General features: G+C 33.7%; 2 non-coding genes across 2 annotated transcripts; both read left to right on the forward strand.

Annotated features, from left to right (window-relative positions):
• Trnah-gug (transfer RNA histidin (anticodon GUG)) lies at positions 1-72 on the forward strand. The gene has a single exon. It is a non-coding gene; the product is annotated as a tRNA-His (tRNA).
• Positions 73-3,080: 3,008 nt separating this feature from the next.
• Positions 3,081-3,152, forward strand: Trnah-gug (transfer RNA histidin (anticodon GUG)). The gene has a single exon. It is a non-coding gene; the product is annotated as a tRNA-His (tRNA).
• The last annotated feature ends 2,821 nt before the right edge of the window (positions 3,153-5,973 follow it).

Genomic DNA, 5,973 nt, shown 5'->3' on the forward strand with positions numbered 1-5,973 from the left:
GCTGTGATCGTATAGTGGTTAGTACTTCGCGTTGTGGCCGCGACAACCCAGGTTCGAATCCTGGTCACAGCAGCGAGCTGTGTCAGTCGCTGTTACGGCACGGTGGATTGTTTTTTTGGTTAACTTTTTATTTTGTTTCATATATATAAAAGTAATAGAATCTAGTTATATTTGACATATGTTAAAGAGATTATATATAATAATAATAACACGGGTAAATTAACATGAATATGTAAACCTCTTATTTAACTGACAAACTGTCTTTATAATGTCTAAAACGGCTCGAATTTTTAAATTAATAGACTGAAGAATTATAATTCCTGTACAATATATTAACGTATTTAGCATTGAAGTGTTTCATTTTTTTTCGGTACATTTAAATCGTAGATACAGCGACGAGATAAGAAAAGTCATTTTGTACAAAATTTAAAAACATGTTGAATTATAATTTTGAATTCAAATATCAATATTTGTTTTACTTAAAGAAGTGTCTGAGTTGTGAAAGAGAGACGTGAACAGTCTGAGTACCTTGATAAAACCATCGACCAATGGTCCGTACCTGCCAACTAACCCACTTCCCCTTACCCTCTCAGTTTTTCAACCTACCCCTACTTCCGTCTAACCCTGCTCCATAGGCTTCGAAATCGCGACGCAAGCACCATTTTGCAGATTAAATAATAACATAACACATTGTTTTGGATGTATTTCGAGCATCATAAATACTTTTTGTGAATAATTTGTTCTCAAGTGAGCAGTTGTTTGCATGTACACTTCTTTTACATTAACATACTTCGGCGAGTTACGTGTTGGTTATCCATAGTCCATATAGGTGGCTCACCACAGTTGATTTGTACTGTACAATTTATGAAAATAACGCACATGTCTTAGAAATCTAAATACATGTACATTGTATGTTTATTTAACTGTACAAAATACAAAAGTATATATATATACATAATCAATATGCACAGTATTCGCATTCACATTATGATATTGAGATAATATATTGCATAGGTCAATCGTGCAGATTTTTTTCAATAATTTTGCCTGAATCCGCGCCATAGATTTCACTTCCGCGCCATAGATTTCACTTCAAATAAAGTTAGCGCTAGCGATCAAGACGCAGTTTCGGAGGATCTCAGAATTGTAATCTCTAACCCGATTTTGTAACGTTTATTTTTGTTTTAAAATGAAACTTAAATGAAACCTTCAGTTTGGATGTACCAATTTCAGAATATATTAGATTTTTTTTTGATGCATATTTAAATACAGGGGCTTCCCATATGATAAAAATATCACCCTTGGCCACAAGCATGCCGTTCTTCTGTTTTCTGCTATCCGATTGCCTGATTTAATTCAATCAACAAGACCTTTAGTAAAAGAAGTTATATGTTCAAACGCTCATCGTTGTAGTCTAGTTTATACGTAAATAGCCATTGTGAAAATGTAAACAGCGACATGTTTCCGTGCCCAACAAGTCACGCGACAACGTTTTGACAATTGACAATCCAATGACGTCATAAATTATATGTCGTCATAAACGCTTTACATCTCGCGAGATTTTCCATCCACTGTTCTGTTGCTAGCAACACGCAGTCCAAGGAAAACTATACTGAGAAGATGAAAAGAACGGATTCTGATTTGACATCAATCATTAATTATCAACTGATATTCGCATGTTTCATATTTTGGAATAACTTCAGGTAAGTACTGACCATAGAATCAACATATCTTTATTGCATTTTCTTAATGAGCTGGCATATTTAGAATTGTGAAAAGTCGCTAGCTCCAATTGTAGTATCCACCAAGCAATAAGTCTTATTTTGTTCTTATATTTTTAATGACTTAATAACATTTCAAATTTTGATATTTCAGCTTTATTTCTGGGTGTAATTCTTTTTTATCGTGTTTAGCATTTTAATTTGGTGCTGAAATATGACTTTGATGAAATGAGTATAGAATTTTGGTCTGAATAGATAAGGGCAATAAACATTTTTACTGTTTTTACAATCACGAAACTGATTCTTATATGTTAATATACAAAATGTGTCATCATAGTGATCAATCCAATTTCTAGCACGTACACTCTATCTGCTTTAGATAACAAAATTGATGCACAGCCTCCTGTGGCTACGACTCTGAATGAAAACGTCAGAGAAACACAGAAAAACCTTTTCAGAGCTATTTTGACAGAATTTTTGAAGTACATTTTTGTTTTGAGTATCAAGATGGTATTCGCCAAGGTGAAGTCATATCTCCGGTATTTTTAAGTCGGCGTTAGACAGAAAAATCATTATCTTTACAATATCGTGCACATTTTTGCAAGATTTGATTCATAAAGAATTAACGAAGAATTAATGTTATATGTGCTTAATCATGTGTGTGTTTGTTATGCATTTTGCTTATAAAGAGATTTGTTTTGAAATCAGTACCTGACGACAGCACAACAAGTGGTAAAACAGAAAAAAACATCATCAAAGAGCAATAACAAACGGGATTGGGTTCAAAAACATATCCTTTGCTGCCTCGTTCGTCAGACAGCAACAGCCGAACCTCTTGGTTAATTGGATGCACAAAACGCTCAGAAACATACAGTACTCATGAACTTGATAACGATCTCGATATGAAGAATTTGATCAGACACGTATATGTATTAACATATCTAACAAGGCTTCATATTTCAGAAATTGTAAATCCTAGAAATGATTCACCGTTAATGATTTTTGCTTTACGTTTAATTGATTGTAATTTTCTATTTATATATAGGACAAGTGTGCCATGAAATGAAATTTTTTACTTGTACATCCAATTAGGGGAATAAAGAACGGAACCTTGCAATTGGCGTACTCCAATATCCACATCTGCAATCGTTCGCCTCCGCCCATATATGTAAAACATGTCAGGTAAAGCAGATTGTACAATATTCTCAAACATTTGTAGTCGGGGAATCCCTTTTGATGTATTACTCTACAAAACTTAATGATCATTTATCATCTGCTTTCTATTGAATATATTCCACGAAGTAAAATGTAGACAATACAGGCAACATTTTGATCACGATTTCTACATCCGCCAATATAGCTGTGATCGTATAGTGGTTAGTACTTCGCGTTGTGGCCGCGACAACCCAGGTTCGAATCCTGGTCACAGCAGCGAGCTGTGTCAGTCGCTGTTACGGCACGGTGGATTGTTTTTTTGGTTAAACTTTTTATTTTGTTTCATATATATAAAAGTAATAGAATCTAGTTATATTTGACATATGTTAAAGAGATTATATATAATAATAATAACACGGGTAAATTAACATGAATATGTAAACCTCTTATTTAACTGACTAACTGTCTTTATAACGTCTAAAACGGCTCGAATTTTTAAATTAATAGACTGAAGAATTATATCTCCTGTACAATATATTAACGTATTTAACATTGAAGTGTTTCATTTTTTTCGGTACATTTAAATCGTAGATACAGCGACGAGATGATAAAAGTCATTTGTGTACAAAATTTAAAAACATTGAATTATAATTTTGAATTCAAATATCAATGTTTGTTTTACTTAAAGAAGTGTCTGAGTTGTGAAAGAGAGACGTGAACAGTCTGGGGTAACTTGATTTTTTAAAACCATCGACCAATTCCAATGGTCCGTACATGCCAACTAACCCACTTCCCCTTGCCCTCTCAGTTTTACAACCTACCCCTACTTCCGTCTAACCCTGCTCCATAGGCTTCGAACTCGCGACGCAAGCACCATTTTGCAGATTAAATAACAACAGAACACATTGTTTTGGATGTATTTCGAGCATCATAAATACTTTTTGTGAATAATTTTGTTCTCAAGTGAGCAGTTGTTTGCATGTACACTTCTTTTACGTTAACATAATTCGGCGAGTTCCATGTTGGTTATCCGTAGTCCATATAGGTGGCTCACCACAGTTGATTTGTACTGTACAATTTATGAAAATAACGCACATGTCTTAGAAATATAAATACATGTACATTGTATAGTTATTTAACTGTACAAAATACAAAAGTATATATATATACATAATCAATATGCACAGTATTCGCATTTACATTATGATATTGAGATAATATATTGCATAGGTCAATCGTGCAGATTTTTTTCATTAATTTTGCCTGAATCCGCGCCATAGATTTCACTTCCGCGCCATAGATTTCACTTCAAATAAAGTTAGCGCTAGCGATCAAGACGCAGTTTCGGAGCATCTCAGAATTGTAATCTCTAACCCGATTTTGTAACGTTTATTTTTGTTTTAAAATGAAACTTAAATGAAACCTTCATTTTGGATGTACCAATTTTAGAATATATTAGAATTTTTTTCCTTTTTTTATGCATATTTGAAAACAGGGGATTCCCATATGATGAAAATATCACCCTTGGCCTCAAGCATGCCGTTCTTCTGTTTTCTGCTATCCGATTGCCTGATTTAATTCAATCAACAAGACCTTTAGTAAAAGAAGTTATATTTTCAAACGCTCATCGTTGTAGTCTAGTTTATACGTAAATAGCCATTGGGAAAATGTAAAACAGCGACATGTTTCCGTGCCCAACAAGTCACGCGACAACGTTTTGACAATTGACAATCCAATGACGTCATAAATTATATGTCGTCATAAACGCTTTACATCTCGCGAGATTTTCCATCCATTGTTCTGTTGCTAGCAACACGCAGTCCAAGGCAAACTATACTGAGAAGATGAAAAGAACGGATTCTGATTTGACATCAATCATTAATTATCACCTGATATTCGCATGTTTCATATTTTGGAATAACTTCAGGTAAGTACTGACCATAGAATCAACATAATTTTATTGTATTTTCTTAATGAGCTGGCATATTTAGAATTAAATATTTAGAGGGCAATAAACTTTTTTACTGTTTTTTACACAATCACGAAACTGATTCTTATATGTTCATATACAAAATGTGTCATCATAGTGATCAATCCAATTTCTAGCACGTACACTCTATCTGCTTTAGATAACAAAATTGATGCACAGCCTCCTGTGGCTACGACTCTGAATGAAAACGTCAGAGAAACACAGAAAAACCTTTTCAGAGCTATTTTGACAGAATTTTTGAAGTACATTTTTGTTTTGAGTATCAAGATGGTATTCGCCAAGGTGAAGTCATATCTCCGGTATTTTTAAGTCGGCGTTAGACAGAAAAATCATTATCTTTACAATATCGTGCACATTTTTGCAAGATTTGATTCATAAAGAATTAACGAAGAATTAATGTTATATGTGCTTAATCATGCGTGTGTTTGTTATGCATTTTGCTTATAAAGAGATTTGTTTTGAAATCAGTACCTGACGACAGCACAACAAGTGGTAAAGCAGAAAAAAAAAACATCATTAAAGAGCAATAACAAACGGGATTGGGTTCAAAAACATATCCTTTGCTGCCTCGTTCGTCAGACAGCAACAGCTGAACCTCTTGGTTAATTGGATGCACAAAACGCTCAGAAACAAACAGTACTCATGAACTTGATAACGATCTTGATATGAAGAATTTGATCAGACACGTATATGTATAAACTTCACTCAATGGTATGATTGAAACATGGAGCATCTAACAAGGCTTCATATTTCAGAAATTGTAAATCCTAGAAATGATTCACCGTTAATGATTTTTGCTTTACGTTTAATTGATTGTAATTTTCTATTTATATATAGGACAGTGCAGTGTGCCATGAAATAAAACTTGTTTTTACTTGTACATCCAATTAGGAGAATAAAGAACGGAACCTTGCAATTGGCGTACTCCGATATCCACATCTGCAATCGTTCGCCTCCGCCCATATATGTAAAACATGTCAGGTAAAGCAGATTGTACAATATTCTCAAACATTTGTAGTCGGGGAATCCCTTTTGATGTATTACTCTACAAAACTTAATGATCATTTATCAACTGCTTTCTATTGAATATATTCCACGAAGTAAAAT

Source organism: Argopecten irradians, chromosome 14 (assembly GCF_041381155.1).
Source record: "Argopecten irradians isolate NY chromosome 14, Ai_NY, whole genome shotgun sequence".
Taxonomy (NCBI): Eukaryota; Metazoa; Mollusca; class Bivalvia; order Pectinida; family Pectinidae; genus Argopecten; species Argopecten irradians.